Source organism: Pelmatolapia mariae, linkage group LG17, assembly GCF_036321145.2.
Source record: "Pelmatolapia mariae isolate MD_Pm_ZW linkage group LG17, Pm_UMD_F_2, whole genome shotgun sequence".
NCBI classification, from domain to species: Eukaryota; Metazoa; Chordata; class Actinopteri; order Cichliformes; family Cichlidae; genus Pelmatolapia; species Pelmatolapia mariae.
The window spans coordinates 30993366-31017500 of record NC_086242.1 but is presented as its reverse complement, the minus strand read 5'-3'; positions in this window follow the sequence as shown (position 1 = coordinate 31017500).

The following is a 24135-nucleotide window of genomic DNA, read 5'->3' as shown; positions in this document are numbered from 1 at the left end:
TGCTTCCAAACTAACAAGTAAAAAAACTTATCCTTATCTGGTTTTGTGTAAAAAGATTTCCTGTCACATTACAACAATAATAAAAAAAAGACTTTATCTCTCCATCCTCTTCTACTTATCTTTATTAGTGTCATGGGTGGGCTGGAATCTATCCCAACTATCACAGCACAAAAGATGGCCAGTCTGTCACAGGGCTAACACAGAGAGAAAGACAACCATTCACACTCACATTCTCACCTCTGAGCAATTTAGAATCACCAGTGAACCTTACTCCACTAACTGCATGTCTTTGGATTGTGGGAGGAAGCCAGAGTACCTGGAGAGAACCCACACAAACACGAGGAGAACATGCAAACTCCTCACAGAACTTTCTACAACTGTTACAACAAAATAAGATGTACAGCACTGACCGAAAAATATCACCTGGTTAATCTTTTAGAGTTTATTTAACCCTCTTCACACCACCAGAAAAGTATCAGAAAAATGTTTCCTCATACTTTTGATCGTATAGTCTCTTTTCTTCAGTTTTGTGAGATTATTTATTAATTTGTAGTATAATTACAATCACTGTTATATATTTAGTGTTGGCGTGGAATAATACGTTCCACTGATAATACTCAATTTGCCAAATAATGAGAAAGAGAGAAAATTGCTACTTCGGTGTCACTAATAACAGTTATTACCAATCAAAAAGTAAGTTGGTATCCTGGTTGTATCGTCACCTCCTTGAGACTGAAGTTGAATTGTCCAAAAATTGCATCCTACCTCTGTCAATCTGGTGTATTTTCAAAAGAATTAGTCACCCACTTCCCACGCTACACAACTGTATGCTAAATGACAAAATGACAGTTTAATTCACTTCCCACCACTCTGATTCCCATTACTGTGACTGCGACGGCATGGCAGGGATGATATACACCTTGCCACGCTGACCACTCATGAGAGACGAGTGTGTGCAGATAAAGAAGCGTCTGTTGTTACGCAATAATAAAGCAGTTATTATGAACTAGTGTATAAAATGGTTTTATTTGGAAAACAAACCCAACAATTACCAAGTCTTAATCCATCAACTTTTGTGAAAGTCCTGTGAGCCCTCTTTTCTGACTTCCTCATCATCACCCCCCCCCCCCCCAACTTAATGCCTCCTGATCCCAATCAACCCCTTCTCCCCTCCGCCTCCTCCCTCCCCTCTGCATTCCTCCCAGCTGATGTCAGACTCTAAATGAAACACTGTGCGTGCATGTGAGTGCGCGCGTGCGTGCATGCGTGCGTGCATGCGTGCGTGCGTGTTCTTATGTGCTAAAGGGTCAGGCTTGGTTGCCAAGACGATAGGCACTCCAACAGCTTTCTGCTCCGACGCTTTGAGCCCCGAGCCCTCCTCAAAGCATCATGGGAAAACAATTAAAACCTCCTCCAAATCTCTCTTGCTCCGCTTCTCTTTCTTTCTCTTTGTCCTTCTATCCCCTTTTCTCTTCATCTCCCCATCCCACCCTCTCCATCTCACTCTCATTCAGACAATCTTCACTCAAGCTTGAGCTTCCCCCTGAATTGGAAACTTTTTATTTTTATTTCATTTTCCACCTGAGATGCCTCTTATAGGAGAAACAGCGGAGGAAGGGGGGTGCTTTATTCTGTAGTCTGCGAACTGTGAATATGCGTGTGTACACCTGCATGTGCAAGTCTGGCAATTTTTGGCGTTTAATATTCACTTTGAAGCAAAGTGATCTCAGTTATTTGCAGAGGCTTTTATTGTTTTGCTTGCAGATAAAAATAAAAATAAAAATAAATACTAAATTATACCTCAAAGATGGTTATTCTTAAGTCGGATTAATCACACTTTTATTCTCTGTTCTTATCTTAGATATACCACCTGCAGCAGGTGGACCTGCAGAAGTTTAAGAATAAAAACATTTTTTAGCAACAGAATAAAATCTCTGAGAATTGTGGCCTTCAAAGTTTTGTGTCCACAGTTCATGAGAGCAACTTTCCTTTTCAAGCTAAGCACGTTGATTATTTGCAGAATCTATATATTTCTTTAATCTACTTAAAATGTCATAATACAGTGCAAAATATTTACCCTCATTATTCACTGCTAATAATTCTAATGATCTTTAGAAGTTTCTGCAAAAACCTGAGTTATAGTCAGTTGTTTTTCAAGAAGGTAAGATTTTGCCACAGTAGCACATCACTGATGAACTATTGTTTTAGCAGTAGTTGATTTTAAGGTGTGATTCACGTGTCACATGTGCCATCCTTTATGTGGCCTTACCTCAGCAAGATGATGACCTGTCACCAAAAATCAGCAGTGAAAGCTAGGACGCTTGTTTTATTGCATAAGTTTCAATAAAAAGTAAAGCCAGCCATGCATGGAGGCGCGGGGGGTGGGTGGGGGGGGGGGTCCTTTTTTTCCTCCAAACTGATACTGGCACGCTGTGTGTGGTTTAAACCCAGCTATCCAGGTGGCCTATCTAGCTGCTGATGCATAAAAAATTGAATCCACTTCCTTAGAACCTTCTGGGAGGTTCACAGTGCAAATGTGAATAACTCTAAAAAGAAATCATTTTCTTAGACCACAGAACAGAAAGTATTTACTTTTAAAATCTTCAATAAAAGAATACAAAAGTGCATAAATGTTACACTATGACAGACCTTCCCAAAGTGTGGGGCCCGCCCCCTGGGGGGGGGCGCAGAGCCATTGCAGGGGGGGCGCGGCATGAAAGAGGGGGGGAAACAAAACGCTTGGACACTGCTAGCACGGGGCGGCCACAGAAGCGCAAAGCAGGAGATGAAGCATCGCTGAATATGTTTCCAAACCAACTTCATTCTAAGCCAAAGACTAGAAAATATGGTGAAGCATATCTGCCCTTTGGCTTCACCTGCACAAGTACTGAGGTAGGTCTCCCCTGCAGAATTGGTTTTCCCTGTGTCGGGAGCAGCACTGGGCTCTCCAAATCACGGACAAACAGTATCCCACAGCTGTTTATGTTTTTGAACCCATTTTGCACAGAGAGACATTTTTTGAAAAATGTATTGATAGCAATGTTGAATATTATTACACATGAAAAAAAAACTACTGCACGTAAAATAATTACACCGTGACGCCTCTGCCTTTCTAAATGGAGGGACAGTAACTGCGTGTGTATGTAAGCGTGTAAAACCTGCAGATAGTCAGATTAACAGTATTGTGTCTCTATCTGCCATTCTGCAATTCATCTCATGTAAACAATAACGTGGGGCACAGCTTGACGTGAAAAAAGGCACATACCTTTGACGTTGTGTGTCAAACTCTGTATTCATCGTCCACTCGTAAACGCAAAAAAGGAGTTTAAAAAATCTCCGTTTTCGGTGATTCGAAACGCCGTTTACGTGTGGACGAAACAGCTGTGTTTCCAAAAATCCCCTTGTAGGTGTGGACGTAGCGTAAAAGAGTTAGTAGTTTATTTTATTACTGCCTGTAATTTATTGCAGATTACTTGTATTTGCTTAATTGTTTACTAAATGTTTGAGGTGTGAAATAAACCGCAATGGAGCAAAATATGGGTGTGTGGTTGGAGGATGTGTGCGCGCGTGTGCGCGAACATTTTTCTTGTAAACAAAGGGGGGCCCAGCAAAAAAAGTTTGGGAACCACTGCACTATGATATATAAACACACCACACTATGCAGTGAAATGCATAGAGTTTATTGTTGATGGTTAGCATTGTTAAGAGTCATTTCTTTAAAAAAGTGCCTCAAGTCAAGATTTTTCTGCAGATAGTCCAAAAACAGTATGAAGCATCTTTAAAAAGCTAAATACAGAGCTTGGTTCAAGCTAAAGTTGTACTGCAAGACTGAATATTGATTGATTGATTGATTGATTGAATCTTTATTTTGAACATGTTGAAAAAGTACAACAACATAGAATTAAAAAGAGACAAACAAACAAAGCAAAACAAAAGGAAAACGAGCAACCACAACTACAAATAACTTTCATGTTCAAAAAAGAGCAGGAAGAAGCATAAGCTTATTTAATCCCACCCCTTTCCACTATCTAGTAATCAATAGACTGCAGAAATACCTCCTTGCAATATAATATACTGTATGTAGGAAAGTGTAAAATCTGCATTTTAATGTTAGCATTCTTGTGACTTGGCAAAATGTCTAAATTAACAATATCTTCTTATTATGCTCACACGAAATGGGAGTTAGTTTAAAGGGGCACAAACATATGCAAATGGACCTCTGTTTGCCTCTTTAGTGTCACAATGATGAAGTGTCACTTTCTTTCAGCCATGTGCATTGCTACTGACTTGTAGCAGGGTTTTTCACCCTGGTCATTTATTTATAGTTCGACTAGCTAAACAGCTTATGTACAATGAGAAAGCAAAGTGGAAAGTGGTAACTAAATCTTAATGCTCTCACGGATCAAATAAGCCTTGATTTAGTTTGGGCAAGAAGGAATTATGCTGCGTTCCGGCAACCTCGGATGTTAGCAGCGTGGAGCCATTCATGCATCACAAAGAAACCAACGCAATATTTTATTTTATTGTTTTTTATGTTCACTGTAACCATATTGGATTGTTAACTCGGGGCTGCTACAACTTTTCGAGTTGGAAAACCGAGTTGAGGGAGCATTCCAGATTAAACTCGGAAATCTGGAACACACCAATAAATACTAGGATGTCTGTTTTGAGTCTACAGGCTAGCATAGTTGCTAAATTGGGAAATTGGGGCACAACATTCTAGATTTCTTCAAGTTTTTACCATAACAAAGATAACCGTGGGACAAAATTATTCTGTAGTTCTTTTTATTATTCTGTATTCTATAATACACTTTAAGTACACTTTAAGTACTTAATGTTCATAATTCTACCACTAGAATTTCACTATAAAGATGAGGGAACATTAATAGAAAAAGGAAAGGGAAAAAAAACAGGTTATTAGTTGCAAAAAGAAGAACAAGAGTCTCTCAGTGTTTGCTAATCCTACTGGAAGTGATGAAATATTGTTTCCAGCAAGTATTTGGTTTTAAATAAAGTCAAATTTTAGTTACTTTGTTTCCTTGATGATTTATTATAAAAGTAAAGCAGTGCGTACTATAATCCTCCATGATGCTAACCCTTCTCTGTCTGACCTACACTGCTCCTTTTACAAATGTTACAGTTAACACATCATTTGCTCCCCAGCTTATCATCTCCACATGTACTTCACAAATTCAATTAGGCCCTTCCTTCCGTCTTGTTACGTTTCCCAAACAGCTGAAATATTTTTTGTAGCTGCAGTAATTTACTGCAGGGCATTAACATGTTCTGTTCCGAGCCGTCACGTCTTCGTCTCTCTGACAAACTTACTGAAGTCATAGATAATTCATTTGATTCTAAATTACAGCTTTCCATCGCGCCGTGCGCCCCTCTTGCAGGGGTTTGTTGTGACAAGCGGGTCCAGCACTCGTCTCCAACCGTGATTTCTGTCGGCCCTGATGACAAAGATATCATGCGGCGCGTCTTTAAACATGACGCTGACATGTAGCACTTATCCACTCACTCAGAGGGAACAAGACAGTATTTCTTCTTGTGACACCTCCCTCATTTCCCATGATGCACATGTAAGGGGTCGCCTCCGCATGACGATTAGTAATAATGAGAGTTCTTGAAAAATTTGGGATGTGCTATACTTTAGTGCTTTTTTTTTTTTTTTGCTTTTTTTGTCAAGAGGGGAAAAGGGTGGGGAGCTGCAAGGGGACAAAAGCTGCCAAAGAGCCATTGTGTCTCAATAAAATGAAAATTTTCTTCTATTGTGTTTGAATGATTCACTTATGAACGCTGTAACATCGTATAAGGGGAGACATTTATTTAATTCTGATTCTGGTTGAAATTTGCATTTGAAACAATGAAAGGGTTTCTGGTTTGTCTTGTTGGTTGACTGAGAGTAGAGGAGGAGAAAGAAGAAGAAAGGAAAGGAAAGGAGCAGAAAAGGAAAGGAAACGACAAAAGGATGACCATGCTTTCTGATGGGATGGGGGAGTGGATAGATTCGAAGAAAAGAGAGCAGGGAAGGAAAGGAGAAAAGAAACGAGGGAAACAATTACGAGCACAGAGGGAAAGAGGAAGAGGCCAGGAAAGGGAAGTCAGGGAGAGAAGGAGAGATTAAGCAAGGAGAAGAGAGAAAGAAAGAAACTTACTATGGTCACTGAGGAATCTTGGACTATTGTGGATTTGGCGTCTCTTTTAAACTTCTTATTACAGAACTATAGAAGCATATTTGATGGCATGAAGTTTTATTGTTATGGAAATGTATGCAAATGTAACCTCTACTACAACAGTCACATGTAGAAAAATCTCTTCACTGCATACTTTGCTTACACATTACAAGCCTTCTGGGCATAACTGCAAGTTCAAGTTTGTGTCTAAAAAAAGTTTATTTGACAGACTGACATACGTGTGTGAAGTATCAAGTTCTTAGAATGTACTGATTAAACAATAACAGTGCAATAAAGAAGAGTGCACTGTTCACTGACAGGAATATATGTCATTTGAGACATCTATATTGCATTTTTCTTAGTTACTCAGCTTAATTAAATGCATTAACAATCACAGAACTACTAGAGTAGGCGGCAGGCTTTAGACTGTGAAGCGTGGTTGTAACTTCCTGTGTGCAAGTTGAAACCTTTCTCCTGTTGATTGGTGAGTCAGGTAAGAATGTGTTGATGATTCTGTGCACATCACTGACATTTATCTCGTTTGAATCTTGCAGGTATCTCGAAAGGTCATGGTAGTTGTAGAATGGCGGCACATGGAGTCAATGCTGACTGGCCAAAAACCGCTCTACCTCAACGACCTCAGACGTGCGTCTCAGTGAACCAAAACTAAACAGCAAAATGGGAACTGGAATTACGAGAAGTGACTGAAATGTGCTGTCAAGTTGAGTAATTCGAGTTAAAATACAAATGATTCGCAAAATTAGTTCTATTTGCACACATCTCTGCAGTACTCTCTAAGCTTACAAGAAGGGAGGCTTCATACTTCATACTCATCCTGTTCTCACTTTTCTGTTTTTAGTACCATTCTTTTGCATTGCTTGCTAAACACAATTCCAACCATTACTGTGCCAGCTAGAAGAGTCATAGAGTTATGAGACACTTCCCAAAAACAGACTGTACCATAGCTGATGTTAACAGGTTCAAGGGTTTTTTGTACAAATGACAGGGAGCAAGGTCAGGACGTTCAATTAATCTGCCTTTTCGTGTTTCAAAAATGGTGTTTATTTGATATAATTTTAATCTGTGGAGTGTAAAATCACAAAGTAAATATTTGCATAGCTGAGATTAACTTTAAAAAGTTGGTTTGGTTCATGAAATAGAACCAGGACTTAGGTGCACATTGTGACATTATTACTAGCCAGTGTAATGTAGAGGAGGGCCCCTCTGACAGTTATTTCGACTGGGCCCTTCTTACCTTGGGGTGCAAGGTGTTGCCTTAGCTGCCTCTTAGGTGATAAAACAAATTAAGGTGATTCTCCTGGATGTGTCTGAGAAATCTTAGTGTATTAACAGTTTTATCTCATAGTTGACACATGTTATAAAAATTGTGGTCAGGTGGACCTATAGACTGTACATAAAAGATGGATGTAGCATTCAAGTCTGCTGATGGCTGGCAGATGGCCTCTCCTGATTTGTTTTTTTAAAGTCCAGCTGTATAAAGGTTTATGAAAAAAGAAGAGCAAGTGTGTATTCTTGCATAAGTGCATTAACAAAAAATTGTCACTAAAATGAGTGAATAATCTCGACAATCCTGATGAAAATAGTTGGGACAATCAATTTTGGAAACAATTGTGCAACATTAGCACTTAATATACACTGTGGTGTTAGTATACAAGACATGGGAGCATAGTTTTGACATGTTAGGCCTCCTTGGAACGTCTGCAGGGTGTTCAGAACGCTGCTGCAAGGCTTCTGACCAAGTCTTCCAAGTACTCACACCGCTGCTGATCCAGCTGCACTGGCTCCACATTAAATTCAGAGACCACTTTAAGATTTTGACTTTGAGATTCAGGGCTCTGCATGGACAAGCACCGACATACATCAGTGAATTTTTACATCCGTACATCCCCAACAGTCCCTGAGTTCATGTGATCAGGACTTGGCGGTTGTCCATCATACGAGGCTGAAAACGAAAGGTGACAGAGAGTTTGTAACTTGGCCCCCAGACTCTGGAACTCCCCCCCTTTAAGCTTGAGATCTGTGGACTCAATTGTGTATTTTAAAAAACAGCAAAAAACTCATCTTTTCAAACTTGCTTTTGGTTAATTTTTGTTTTTCCATTTTAGCTTCTGTGAAGCACCTTGTGAATTATATTTTGAAAGGTACTTATCACTTTTCTTTACCATAAAGACACTAAATTTCACACTAAAATATTAAATCTAACGCTCACACACGGGCAAGAGTGGGTATTCTTATTAACTTATTTTCGCCAATGCATTCCCTAAATACTGATAAGAGAAACTAATAATAAAAAACGCTTAGACAGATACGCTATGGAGAAATGATAGATGAGAGAGTTAGACATATAAGGACAGAGCCGGAAAATCAGAGGCAGAGAGACCTTGGAGGAATTCTGGGTGACCTTTGCCTTGTGTGAATTAGTCTGGAGAATGGCTGGTCGGCTGTAGCCCGAGGCCACACACACACACACACACACACACACACACACACACACACACACACACACACACACACACACACACACACACACGCACAGACAGAGAGCGAGAGAGAGGGAGAAACAGTAAGACTGAGAGAGGGGAAGCAAGAGCAGGAGAGAGAGATGTCAAAGAACCCAGTGTATCTCAAAGACCAAAGGACACATTACATGTTTGCTGCATGACATTCCTCTAAAATGATTTGAGTGTGTTTGAGTGTGTGTGTCTGCCTGTGTGTGTGTGTGTGTGTGAGACCTCTTAGCCACAACTTGAGTGCTTCTGTCAGCTTTAACTGTCTCCCAAGGCACACCACTGTTTCATCAAAGAAAGCCAGCCAGAGATAGACACACACACATCTACCCCTTCTCTCTTTTATTGGGGGGGGGGGTTCCTCAATGTTCTCTTTATATCGCCTGGCACCCTCTCTCTCTTGCTCGCTCACTCTCTCTCTCTCTCGCTCAACTCCTAACTGCTGTTTTGACAGCCATCCTGGGCGTGGCTAACAGGGCCTGCAAAAGAAATTTGTCTGTCTGTCAGTCTGTCTGTCTGTTTGTCAAGTTTGTGGCTGATAAATTGTCAGGGAGAGGGTGTGATGATGCTCTGGACTCACCCAAATTCTCCTTTCAGCATCCCTCTCTCTCGCTCCCCCTTCCTCTGCTCACCTACTTTTCAATCTCTCCGACATGCATTAAAAGCAACCAAAGGGAAGAGCCACAATTTGAAAGATAAGATTTTTTCATTTGAATATGAATACCAGTTGCTTTCATTTGTGTGCGTGCATGTGTGAGTGGGTGCAGCAGGTATATTTTGGTGTGCTGTGAGCATCACCCCCCTGCGCCCCCCCTCCCCCTTTCTCGCTCAAGTTTTGCTTTTCTATCAGCTGGACGTATCAGCCTATCAGGAGGAGGCAGCAACAGCCGGGGACATCGTTGTCAGGTGAAGTGTTTATTCTGGCCGCACGCCTGTAATCTTTGTCTGCCAGGATGTCAAGGCGATGATGGAAGAGACATGACAGGACATAAAACATAAATAGGACCAAAGCGCACATCAAAACATCTAAAAAGAGAAAAGAGGGGAAAAGTGCAATTTAGCCGGCAATTTGCATAAACTTGAACTTAAACTTGAAGTCGGGGGACTTGTTGTGTGTTGTGTCACCCCGGGCTATACCGATCTTTTGATCAGCATACATTGCTGATGTTGGGCAATTTGTACCACCTTTGATCTGATCCAACTCAAATGCTTCCAGCTTTAATTTGAGCTTTTATTTAAGGATAATAAAATGTTATTGCTCGGTGTAAAGAGACAAGAAATAAAACATCATTCTTCTATCCTCAGGGGGCACACCTGTATTCTTCTACCTTTCTACCTTTCCCTCCATTCCTCAGCGCTCTCAGAGCTAAAGTTGTCAGGCTTCAATCTATATTCTCTGAACCGGGAGATGTGTCTCTGCTGATTAATTGCTGTCTGATCGTTGCTTTTGCCGCTTCCTGCTAATTTCCCTCTCCCTGGATTTTTACAGGCTGAGGCAGCCGGGGTGTGAGGGGGCTCTAGCAGTAATTGTGCGGTATTTGTTGCTAATAGGATAATAATTGGAGCAGGTGCAGATAGCTGGGTGGTTATTGGGCCTGTTGAGGAGAGATGGAGATTGGCATCACGCCAGGCACGCCTGCAGAGCAGCACGGCGACGCAGAAACCTAAAAACACACACTTTAAAAACCAGAGTGCCACAGAGGGAGGGCAATTATTATCCTCGCCTTTTTTCAGTTTTTTTTTACATTTTTTTTATCTGCCTTGTGCAGCTCTAGCTGGGTCTGAAATTTCACATCACTCTATCTGTTTTAGTGTGTGCTTGCTGTCCCCCCATCCCACTCTCTCTCTTACGATCACTCTCTTTTGGCTGTTTATTTTCTTCTCTTCTTTACAGTTGTTTCTGCCTTTTCTAAAATTCCAACCACCTACAAGTTGTTTTTTTTGGATGAAAGCATGGATGGTATTCATGGAATTGCCAAGTATGAATGATTTAGTTCAGACTTGAAATGGGATTAGGCAATTCAGTACCAATTCAGAAACTATGCAGTTATTCTCACTAACAAAAAATAAATAAATACATAAAAATAAAGTAATTGTTTAATTCAGTGTGCTGCGTGACTGATCAGTGTTCAGCACATTGATGCTGTTGTTCAGCATGTCCAGTGTTCTTTTTTCATGCGACAAATTCAATTTAGTGTCAAATTACAACAGCAGTCACTTCAAGGTGCTTTCAGTTGTGAGGTAAAGACCCTACGATAAAACAGAGAAAACCCCAACAATCAGACAACCCCCTATGAACAAAAACTTGGCGTCAGTGGGAAGGAAAAACTCCCTTTTAACAGGAAGAAACCTCTGGCAGAGCCAGGCTCAGGGAGGGGCAGCCATTTACTGTGACTGGTTGTGAGAAATGCTGAGTGGTATACAAACACGTAGAGAGTGAATGGTTAAACACTTTGGAGGTTATAGGCCACATGTTAAGATTTTCTTTGGACCAAGCCTCTTTTTGCTCAAGTTCAAGAATAGTCCTACTATCATTATGTTCAGGAACATGAACAAGTAGTACAAGTATTATTTTTGTCAGAACTTCCAAGAAACTTTGCTGTGGTTCATGTTCTTGCAGGGGGAAACCTTCTTAAAAAATAAGCCTGTGTTTCATGATAACAGGTTCCTGGATTTAAGGTGTCATGAACTCAGGTACTGGGGATATAACTGTTTGACTGCAGGAACCTCATTGATTCAGTCACATGAACCTACAGCAGGTAATCTCTGTGGCTCTCACTGACTTTCTTGAAGGCTTTACTGACACCCTGTGTGTCACAGCTGACCAAGCCGGGCCACTTTGACTTACAATTACTTTCCCTATACATAAAAGCAAGTCTCTGGATAATAAGTCCAGAGATAATAAGGGGCATTTATGATGCACAAAACCCTGAATGTTCTGAAGACTGCAAGCAGGTAGGTTTTGCCAGTTTTACTCCTGAGATACAATGACAGACACCTGCTATTCAAATTGTTTACCATGTGCTTCAAGGTACCCCTTGAAAAACTGACTGTCAGATTTTCAGAAAGTGCAAAAATCCTTTGGTGAAAGTGCTGAGTAACACCTCTAACCAGGCAAAGCTGCAGCTATGGTTAAATCAAGACAGGCCCTGTTAAGGTCACGCTTTAAAAGAACAAGCTGCCATATTTTGGCAGCAACAGTATTGTCACAATCACCCCCCACCCCCCACCCCCACCCCAACACACACACACACACACACACACACACACACACACACACACACACACACACACACACACACACACACACTTGTTCTCCTCTGAGACTTCTCAGCCTTGAATATGGTGATGATATTAATACTAATCGTAATATAGCCGGCGATAGATATAGGCTCTGCTGCTTTGAACTGTAAATGGGTTGTGTTTGGAGGAAGAGAGGTGATTAAGTGCCTCGAGTCGGTATAAGACTGTAAATCTGGGGAAGCAAGCAAAGGCGCTCCAACCTACTCCCCCCCGACCATAAACAAATAATCCAGCACTGCTTTGCAGCACCCCCTCCCAATGCCATCGCAAATCAGTTTGGATTAGGACAGAATACGGGGATGTTCCCTTTAATGTGTTGCAGACACACACACACACACACACACACACACACACACACACACACACACACACACACACACACACACACACACATACAAAGTGGATGCATATTCCACTTCCTCTTGTACCCCCACCCTCTCTCCCCACCAATGCCTCTCTTAGATGCGCTGTGTTTAGCCCTGCTTAGCCAAATGAGCTCCTAATAAATGCAGCACTGAGCCCGTCTGCTGAGGAGTCTCTTATAATTGGAGGGCTTTCTCCTTCGCTTTAGAGAGGAAAGTATTAATGAAGGGGTGGGGTGGAAGGTGTGCGTCGAAGGTGCAGGGTTTGTGTGTGTGTGTGTGTGTGTGCACATGCAAGTGTGTTTGCAAGGTGGAGTAGGTGATTGTGTGTGCAAAAGGTGGAGTGTGTGCGTCAGGGCGAGCTGCATATGTGGCGGGTGTGCGTACACTTGTGAGACACTTAGAAGTAAGTTTTTAAAATTTTCACGTGCACAAACTGTAAGTCGTGCATATACCTGTTTCTCTCTGTGCTGCGTTCATATGAAAATATAGTCTGATGTCTACATGTCTACAATGCACACTTCTTTTTTATGAACTTGTTGTTATCTCTGAGTTTTATTTTCTCTGTTTCTTTCTCTTGCACTCCTCTTCTCTCCTCTTTAATCCTGCCTGGTACCCGTCCTGCACTGCCGCATATAATTTTGTGCTCAAATAATGGGGAATCTATATGTTTATAGATATGGCTCATTTTGGATTTTGAATATGCTTGCCATAAAGACCCTCAAATCCTTCACTTTCTAGCCCCCCTATGTTCTGTAACCAAAGCAAGTCTGCGAGCAAGAGGAAAAAAACAGAAAGAAAAAATACACAGTGGAAAATGAGAGCCGCTTTGTTTGTCCACTCGGGTAATTCGTTTTCCTCCGATTAGAAATGACCATTATCTGTGTGTGCATGCTGACCATAAAGCACAAGTGTGAAAGCATTAATTTAAACTGCCATTGGCCTGTTGATAACGGCATCAGAGAGATCATCGTCACACTCGCACAAATAGAGTTCCACCCTATAACGTCAGGCCTTATCACCTAACTGGTTGACAGAGTTTGATCTCTGTCAGAGCAGCGTGATCGATGAGAAACTGATGTGTGTGTGTGTGTGAGGGGCAGAGAATGAGTTCTGTGTCTCTTTGTGGGAGGGTGCTTGTTGATAATCCTGTTTGCCCTACAGCTGCACTAATAAATGATTTGAGGGATTGGTTGTACTGTGATATAGATGCATATGTGTAGTTGTACAAGAGAAAGCACATCTGGACCAGGACTGATTCTTGTGGTCCAGATGTGCTTTTCAAATCAGGTACTGTTCCAAGCTACTTTTTAAGTAGACCTTTTTAACTGCTCATTAACACAATCATCTCAGCCAATCACATGCAGCCAACTCAATAGACTCAGTTCAAACCAAACAAAAGAGTAGAAATGCGATTTATGTGACGTTGAACATGGCAACATTTGTTGGGGTCAGTTGAGCATTTCAGAAACTGCTGATCTGCTGGGTTTTTCCCTCGCAGCTGTCTCTGAAATCGAAATCTCTGAATCTGAATGGTCGGAAAAAGAAAAAATATCCAGTTCTTCGGCTGAAAATGCCTTGTTGATGTCAGAGGTCAGAGCAGAATGACAAGACTGCTTTGAGCTGACAGGAAGAGAGCATTAACTCAAATGATCACCCATGACAATCAAGGTATGCAGAAGAACATTTCTGAATGCACAAAACATCAAACCTTGAAGTTGAATTTGGTCTAAATAACATGGGATGGATCGATCCTCCCTTCTATTGATGGTTCAGACTGCTGGTGGCTGTGTAGTGGTGTGGGGGATACTTTCCTTAGTGGGCCACTAAGGACCAAATGAGCATTGTTTGAATTCCACAGCGTACCTACATATTCTTGCTGACTATGCCCATCCCTTTTGTGAACACAGTCTACCCATCTTTGGATAGCTTTGGATTATCTCAAACTGGTGTCTTGACCATGACAGTGTGTACATTATACTCCAGTTGGCTGCACATTCACCAGATCTCACTCCAGTAGAGGACATTTTGGGATTTGGGGTCATATGGAGCATCTTATTGTCCCACGAAAGAACTGAAAGAGGTAAATGGGGAGACGGGTTTTGAGTGGCTATGCTTAGATTGCTGGCCCCTCATCCAGACCTGGATAAATGTCAGAAAATGGATGGATGGATTAAGATGGGCAATATTTCAAAATTCATACTCCTACTATCTGTACATTGTACCCGCTATTTAGCTTTTTGTAAGTTGGTTTAAATTGGACAGATTCCTGATGAAATCACACTACTGTAGAAGATAAAATAGGAGTGGAGGATTGACACTGAGGAGATAATAGACCTCAGAATACAGCTCTAGAAATAAAGTAAGGGCCACCCACAAGCTTGATGTCTTAAAATCTCATAGAACCTATTGTAGATTCACGTAGGCCAGCAGGTATCCGGATATCAAAGGTTTATTAGAGCTTGACAGATTCTAGGCTGGGAAGGATTGTACAAGTTATTAACTTATAGCGCTGGCCCTCACTTGGCTTAGGACCGGAAAAATCTCAGGCTAATATGTAAAAACCCTGAATCCAGAAATTGACAAGGGCTGAATTGAAGTAGGAGAAACCGAGGAGGACCAAAGTGTTTAGTACCTCGAACCTCTCAGCCTCATGATATCTGCCATAGGGTCCAACAGTAAGATAACATTTAAATTTCATAATTATCCCATGTACTTTGTGCTGTATGTTGTTCATAATCGTATATTAGTGTTTGAGTTCAATGTAAACAGAAGAAAAAGTGTAGAAACAGTGCGGTTTTCGCTTTAATCTTACAAAAACCATAGGCTGGGAAATGTTTGGCAATAGTAAAGCAGTCTCTCCATGCTGTAAACTCTATAGCGAAAGCTAACTCAGTCTATATGTGCTGCCATGAATGTATTTCTGTCCACATCCCCTTTCATGTGTTGTGCTCATTGAGTTCCCTGCAGCAGCGGAGCTGTGCTCACCCTGAAGAAAACATAAAGTAAGCCATATTCTGGAGAAATTCAGGCGATCCGCATACACATATAAACCTACAATGAAAATAAAAAGTAAAAAAGTTAATTTGTGTGTGTAAGTGTGGATGTGTTGCCGAGGGAGATTCGCAAGGTCATGTTCATTACGCCAAGCTGCTAAAGAGGAAGCATTATCCTGAAAAGGAGGCTGACCTTCCCATGCATAGAAAGAGCTGTCTACAAAAAAAAACGGTGGGGACTAACACATAAAAACACAGAAGAAAGAAACATTCTCTGCTGCACTGCTCACAATAAGGTCTCGGCTGTCTTTTGTTGATTTCCCTGTCCCTCCACTCGTGTGTTTTCAGCGCTAATTTGATTTCTGGAAATCAGGGTTTTGTCTTGTCGAGTGACTGACAGTTGCCGTCGCCTTAATGAATGCTCCATTTAGGAAAAAAAAACAAAACAAAAAAAAACAGATTCTGTGGATAATGCTCATCTCTTTCTTGCTCCCTCTCTTATATCAAGCTCCAATAATTAATTCACAGACATATCTGCAACATTAGTTCCAGAGGAGATAATTAAGAAAATGATTTAGGTATTGTTCCCCGGCATCTATCAGGAAAACGCCGCTATCTGTTTTTAGAGAAGCTAGTAGTCGCCATTACCGTATCTTTAAAGGGCAGTGATTTTACGTTTGGTAATTGCATGATGGATTTGAAGCAATGCTATTAATTGAGTGTCGTGAGTATGCATTTATCTCTTGTTTTATTCTCATCAAGTGTGCGTTGTTCATATGTGTAAGTCTGCGCGAGAGAGATAGCGTGCATGTGAGTTTAAACAAATAAACGATCTCTGTCACATTCATTATCATCTTAAGTCATTTATTTTTTTTTTCTGCTATCTGGCAGCAAACATTTGCGCGTCAAGCTCTTTGTCACAGTTACACCATTCAGTTTCCAGTGTTAGGCCGCTCTGCCGTGTTTTCATTGTGTCTCTATCTTGTTCATCATGCTAACGTCAACCGCTTACATGAAAGACGACTTTTTATCAATACAGCCGGGCACAGGGCCAGATATTAAATTAAATGGTTTGAGTGATCGGGAGCTTCCTGCCTCTTGCGGAAAAGTTTCAAACTTTTGGTTTTTTAGAAAGTGTTCTCATGTTTCACCAGCGGCGCACGTTTGCCGTTGTCGTGTATAAATTCCTGATTCCTGAACGCTGACGTATTTTCAGAGCTCCAATTTCTGTCTTTTTGTACAGTATAGAAAGTTATTTGATTTACAGTGTCATATTAGCAGCTTGCATTTGTAGCTTTAATGCCTACAGTATATGTGTGAGTGAATGGGAGACTGAAAAACAGGTTCCAATAAAAGCACTGTTTATTTTCATTATTTAACTTGATCACTTTTTGCGTGTGTGGATGTGTGTAATGTGAATACATACGTGTGCAATGTGAATACAAAAGCAGGGAGCGGTGTGGCTCATTTGATGCATTCAGTCTTTCTTAAAGAACTGGAAGCATTCAAATTTTGTTGCATATATCAATACGTCTGAAATTCAATTTGATTTCAGACCGAAAGGATTCAAGCACAGCACCTTGAAACATATTTCTAATCTGTTGCCCCATACACTGCTTTCATTTTATGGCATTTTTTAGACCTTGCATACAACATTTACACAGAAAGCATTCATATGTGAAGAGCTCAAATCACAATAACTCAATTTAAACTCAATTTTATGAGATATTCTGTTAATTTTAACCTACTAATTTTAAATAAGCATTTCCCTCATTAAATAAAACGCACTAGAAGCGTTCTGTGTTGCGGTGTAGTTTCGGTATGTCATGCACTCTTCTATGTGAAAGAAGGGAAGACGTGTCATATTTACTGAAGGTCAGAGTTCATGTTTGTAAAGTGCTGGATTACTTTGGTGTGCATGCTTGTTCCACAGGTTTAAAGTGTGCGACTTTTGTCCCTCATGCTTACTGTACATATTAACGTAAGAGCACTCATCCACACATCTATGTGTAAGAAGGCAGGTGTGTTATATTTGGTCCAAGGTGCATTCCTTCACGCTGATGTCAGCTAGCAACATGACTGACCAAACCCTAGTAACTAATGGCCTGTCAGTCAAAAATCCAAACCCCTCCCTCTTAGACAATAACCACCCTTGGACGCCACTGCATATGTCTTCAAGCAGTGCACGTGTGTGTATGTCAAGCAGTCATGCTTGCACAAACTGCATTAGAGTATACACCCATGTTTTTGATTGCAAGTCTGGTGTAAACTTCAGTCTCTCTTTTGTACAGCAGGTCAGGGGTGCAGCATCGATCTTGCATGAAAAAAATTGATTTGTCATTCAAAAAACATACTCATAAGACACGTGTTAGCAAAGATGAGTTAATTAGAAACATCCTGATAGCTATTCTAAATGTTAAGACTATAAACTAAACTAGAATTCTGCATCAAGACCAAAGTCAGCAAGTCGTTTGGTTAAAAAACAATTTTAAAATCGATAACCTTTGATTTTGTATTTGTGCCTTTGTGTAAAGTCATTGAGTGCATCATAATTGATACATGAGTTTTTAAGATTTTTTTCTAACCCCCCCCCCGAATTAATCTGTAATATGCTTTAAGCAATAAGCTGCACAAAATGCCAGATTAAACAAAAATGATAGAATTTAAAAATCTCCTAATTGATGTCTAATTTTTTTTTGTCACAAAGTTCAATAAACAGCATTTTCAAAAATGTTTTTATCGATCGGGCTTTACGTTGTTATTGAAAATGCAAAAGTTGTGCTTAAATTATAGGAGACATAACAATAAGAATGTTGAACTGCACAGGAAAAATGGCTTAATTACCAGAGCGATACCACTGCCAGTGGTGACCACTGTTTGACTGCATCTGTATGTCTTCAATTCACTTGAACAATAGTGATATGTTTTTGAACTTCCTCAGTCACTAGATTAGGTTTTCTGTTCATGTCACTGCTGATAGAGTCTCACTTTTCTTTGAAGTGGAGGAAAATGCTGTCTGGTAGGCGAAACATAACTAAAGGACTAATATAAAGCATGGAGAAAATGTGAATCTGAAGATCTGCAAATCCACAATACTTCCATTTGCTATGAGAATCTTTAATAAATGAAGGCATTGTGTCATGCAGACATGCACAGATACAAGAGGAGACACTTACGTGAGACGTAAAAACTAAGGACAATAGGATGACCTCATTATCTGGGAAGGCTGACTGACACTGCGACTTATGGAAACGTGATCGTACTTATTAATGATCATAATTTGAAACTGTAAGCAAGTTAATATATTAACATACAATACAAGTCAACACAACCACTGTATGATAAAGCTACAATGAAACTGCCACATGCTCCTAGCAGTGGTATTTTTGTAACCATAGCTGAGACCGCATATCCTCCAGGTGATCAGTCCCATGTAGCCAAGATGACAGCCGCTAAAGTGAGAATTGTACATCAATACGCATCTACATTTTTTGACTGTTTTGCACTACACGTACTTGTCAGTCTGAACATGCTAACAGTCTCAAAATGGCAAATGTAAGCAGAGAAGAATACAACTCGAAACGCAGCATAACTTCACTTATGAGTCTGCTATTTCTCAAATAAAATTGAAATAAACTCAAATAAAATCTCACTTGGTCTTGTTCCAAGAAGCACACATGCATATCCGAGTGTTCTCTTTCCAGAGTGAAACCTGAAAGGCTCAAATGTGGAACATGAACTCGCCTTTCTGTTAGTTTTACTCAGGATGCTGGCTGAATAAACTGATCTAATGCTACAATGCAGTCTTCATTAAAGCAAGGCCCAGAATTTAGTGACATGCAGTGTTGGTCAAGTTACTTGAAAAAAGTAATCAGTAACTAATTACTGATTACTTCCCCCAAAAAGTAACTTACTTTAATGATTACTTATTTTCAAAAGTAATTAATTACTTAGTTACTTAGTTACTATTTAAAAACACGATTTACAACCTGAATATGTAACAAAGCGATAGATCTTTCAGCCCAATTCTACTTTTTCTGCATAATCCATCATACAAAATGTAATCAAATGGAAAAGTCTCTTTTTAAAACTTGTTTTATTAGTTTTAATCTTTTAACTTCATGCATCAAGCAAAAATTTAATTATATGCAACATTCTCTGACTGGAAGAAATTTGTTTAACATTTAAACCTATTTTCTGCACATTCCAGCACATAAAATAAAATATGTTTTTGTGTTTACACTCAGTCTTTCAAATAAATGCAAGTAAAACACAGCAGAAAATAAATAAAATCAAAGACTCAGCGGTCCTGTTGCTCTATTTTCACCTGTAAAGCAGGAGTAACGCGTTAAGTAACGCGTTACTGCCCATCTCTGGTGACATGTAACTGAACCTAGCCAACTGCAGTAATTGAGCACGTTAAACAAAAAAAAAAGCAGATTTGCTTTTATTCTCACCCCAGCAGGTAATCGAACAACTTTTAAAGTTACAACATAATTGTACGCTTAACAACTGTTATGTGACTACTGACTTCAGAGCAGTAATGCTTTGCATAGCTGGGTTACAGAAACAGATGTGATTACATCCAACACTAGTCACATTAACAATCTAACAAGTTGACTTTCATTTTTCTGAAGTGAATGAAAGGCAGGAGGCAAATCTTGTTAGTGATCCAGGGAGTGATTGTGTTTCTTTAGCAAAAAAACAACAACAAAAAACAGAAAAGACACTTTCATATACTGTGCAGACACCACTGTTTAGACTGTTCTGCTTCAAATTAATCATAGCATTACACTCTCCACTGACAGTCTGACCCTGGGGGAATCACTTCATTGAAACCACACATAGTTCAAGTGGTCAGAAAGGGACTTCCTTGGAGCGATCTAACAATAGCAGCTGCTCTGGATGTTCTCTGGACAGGCCTGAGAAGATAACCTTGAATTCAAAGTTGACAAATTTTAATCAGGTGTATTTGGAATCTTTCTTCTATTAATGTATATAATGTCTATAATGTTATTTTAAAGTCTGTTCTCAAAGATACATAAACGTCACTCATATAATTGGTTGGTTTGCAGTTCCAGGTAAAACTGCTCTGGCATTTAACATCCAGGTGCTGCAGAGTGGATGGGAATATAGACTGTTATTTCCTTCATACATGCTGGTAAGCCGATTAATTAACTTCTTCTGTGTTTTCACTTCTAACATCTTATCGTGTTTTTACATAGCACCCTTTGATACCCTGCCCACAATCTGTAAAAACAAGTTGCAATTGTCTGGCTGTGTCTTTTGAAGTAACCACTGTGGTTCAAGTTAATCCCCTTACTTTGATCTGATGACAATGAATATATTATGGATGGGACTGATTTAAAGTTAACTGCATAACTGCGGCTGCTGCACGTTAAGAGGCTATGTTTTTTTTTCTTGTTAACTGGCCTCACCAGCAAGTTGATTCAGAACCAAAGACTTTGTCAAAGCACTTCTACAATAGATAAGGCTGACTGAATGCAGACTGGCTTAGTGCCAGTATAGCTGGCAGGAGACTTCAGCCACAGGGCAGAATTACCGGCAACTAAGTCACGACAGTGTCAGTTTCTAAACCTGCCCACTTACAAACTGCCGAAAGGGATGAGCAACAAGCAGCAGGTGTGTTGAAAATGGGACTTGATTAGCTGTACTTTGCATCCAGCTGTCAGGTGTATTTTTCAAACTTTCACAATGTTGCAAATTATTGTCTTTTCATTAGCTAAACTAAAACAAACATGAAAGGCTTTGTTTAGAGTTTCATCTCAGTTGGAGTAAAGTATTGTTTTTAAACCCACGGGAAAAAAATCTTATCAAAACAATTAAACCCATCAAATAAACACAATATTTATTTATAAATAGAAATTAATGGCAGGATGAAAATTCGGTTTTCCTTGGGAGCTTAATGGCTTCGGAGTATAGTACATAAAAGGCAGTTTCTTTAGTCCCAGTTAGTCCCACAAAACCAAAAAAAAACAAAACAACAACTCATCAATAGAAACCTACTGACATGTCCCTTTTGGGGAAAGGGTGATTTGACATGATGACCTTTAGCTCATGATGAATCACTTATATTCAAACAAAAGAGGTCTCTTGTGGCACAAAGGGGAACCAAATGGATTGAGGTTAAAAACATGTTATGGCCTTCACAAGTCTACAGATCTCAGCCTTAATGGCCATCGGTGGGTAACTCTGGAGTTGTTAGACAGCACTCTTTACCATCATCACATTTTGAAACAGTGGTGTTGATCCCTCCAGTAAAGTTTGGACTTAAACAGTAAATTGCCTACAACGAATAACATAATACTTTGTGTTATATGTGAGTGACTCATGAATATGTACACATTTCTGTAGTTTTAACAATATCATCAAATAGGCCTACAGTCCTGATCAAAAGTTTAAGACCACTTGAAAAATGGCTAAAAATCATAATTTGCATGTTTGGATTTGAATAAGGTTCAAAGTAGAGCTTCAAAATGCAACAAGAAAAGATGGGAGTGATACAAAAGATTTTTATTGAGCATGTAATTTATTGAAAACAACGATTAAACTGAAACAGGCTGTTTTATAGCTGATCAAAAGTTTAGGATCACTTGCCTTTAAAAGGTCAAATCTGTGTACAAAGGCAGATTCATTGTCTTTTTCTGTCAGGTAGTCACACTGTCATGACGTTCTGATGGCAAAGGCAAAAAAACTTTCCCTTTTTGAACGTCATCGGGTTGTTGAACTGCATAAGCAGAGTCTCTCGCAGCACACCATCACTGCTGAGGTGGGACGCAATAAGACAGTTATTTGGAATTTCTTAAATAATCCTGAGGGCTATAAAACAAAAATGTCAAGTGGAAGGCCCATAAAAATTTCACTAGCACTGAGCCATATGGTCCAGTTGGCTGTCTGTCAAGACACTGGATGATCCTCAACCCAAATTAATGCTGTTACTGGTGCCGACTGCAGCCCCATAACATCAGACAGCATCTGAGACTGAAGGGCTTGAAAAACAAAAAATGTCTTCAAAGGCCTCGTCTCCTTGAACACCACAGAACCGACTGTTTGGACTTTGCAAGAGAGCACCAAACATGGGACACTGAAAGGTGGAAGAAAGTTTTATTCTCTGATGAGAAAAAATGCAACCTTGATGGTCCTGATTTCTACATGCCACAGTGGAGGGGGCGCCATAATGGCCAGGGGTGCTTTTTCCTTCAGTGGAACTGTCGAGTGTTTGGAGGACCCAGGTGCGGACACAGACGCAGGAGGCAAAACTTTTGCTAAACTCTAAGCGAGCCTTTATTTGGGGCTGATACAGAAGTCAAAATAACAAACCATAAACTACGGCAATGACAAAACTAACAACCTAAACTGGGAGAAACTAAAGGCTATGAACGAGGACCATGAACGAAGACTAGGGCTGAGGACTGAACTATGACGAAGTACTATGAACTGACTATGAACACGACATGAAAAACTATGAACAAGATCTCGGTGCTGGCACATGAAGGTACAGGTAAACATGACTGGAGTAAGTGACTATGAACATGTCCGATACCGAATCTTGCAGGCTAGAATCATGACATGCAGCTAGAATAACAGGGTGGGTGAATCAGACGACACGACGACGAACACAGGAAGACTGAGGACTTAAATACACACGTGAGGTGATCAGGGGAAGACTGACTAGACTAGATTAGAATGATACATAATGACAACACAGGGGAGAGTAAGACTAAATGCAATGAACAAAGGACACCAGACTCTTTCAAAATAAAACAGGAAACACGGAGACATAGACATGACACGAACTTGACAACAAGAGCCACACAGACATGACACGTAACAGGTAGGTGCACGAACCAGGGAGACTGAGTACAGGGGGAGATGACAAAAGGAATTTAAAAAACAAAGGACTAAACAGCAACCTGGAAATTAACTAGATGAGCCAAACTGAAACTAGAACACCAACGAATACAAAATGATACATTAAAACCCACATACTTGGTCATACGACCCAGTACCGTGACAGGAACAATGGAGCTTCAGGAGGTGCAGGGGCGTCAAATGCAGAGAGCATCCCTCATGACTGAGGGCCCTGGTCTAACCCTAACCCTTTCAACAGGACAACGCTAAAGTACACTATGCATGGGTGTTCCCCTGATCTAAATCCAACTGAGAATCTTCAGTGATGGATGGCAATGGAAGTTTAGAAAAAAGTGTATAACAGTTCCAGACAGTAGACGCCCTTCGTGAGGTCTTCTTCACCACTTGGAGAAATGTTCCCACTCACCTCATTGAAACACTTGCATCAAGCATGCCACAACTAATTTTTGAAGTAATCAACAATAAAGGTGGGGCTACTCATTACCGAGTTCATGTTTGGAACTTTGATTTCTGTTTTTTAGGAGTTTATGGGATTTTCTGGAGGTTTGGTCTTAAACTTTTGATCAGCTGTAAAACAGCCTGTTTCAGTTTAAGCATTGCTTTCAATAAATTACATGCTCAAGAAAAGGGTTTGTCTCACTCCCATTTCTTCTTGTTGCATGTTGAAGCTCTACTTGGAACCTTGTTAAGCTCCAACCATGCAAAATATGATTTTTTGCCATTTTTCAACTGGTCTTAAACTTTTGATCAGGACTGTATCTGTATTTTTCAAGGTATTGTTGAAGTTTGAAATTATAGTTTCATGACATAAAACATAAAGCTGTACTTTTTTGTTGGATTTCTTTTTCAGAAATGGTGAAAAATAACAAAATAAACA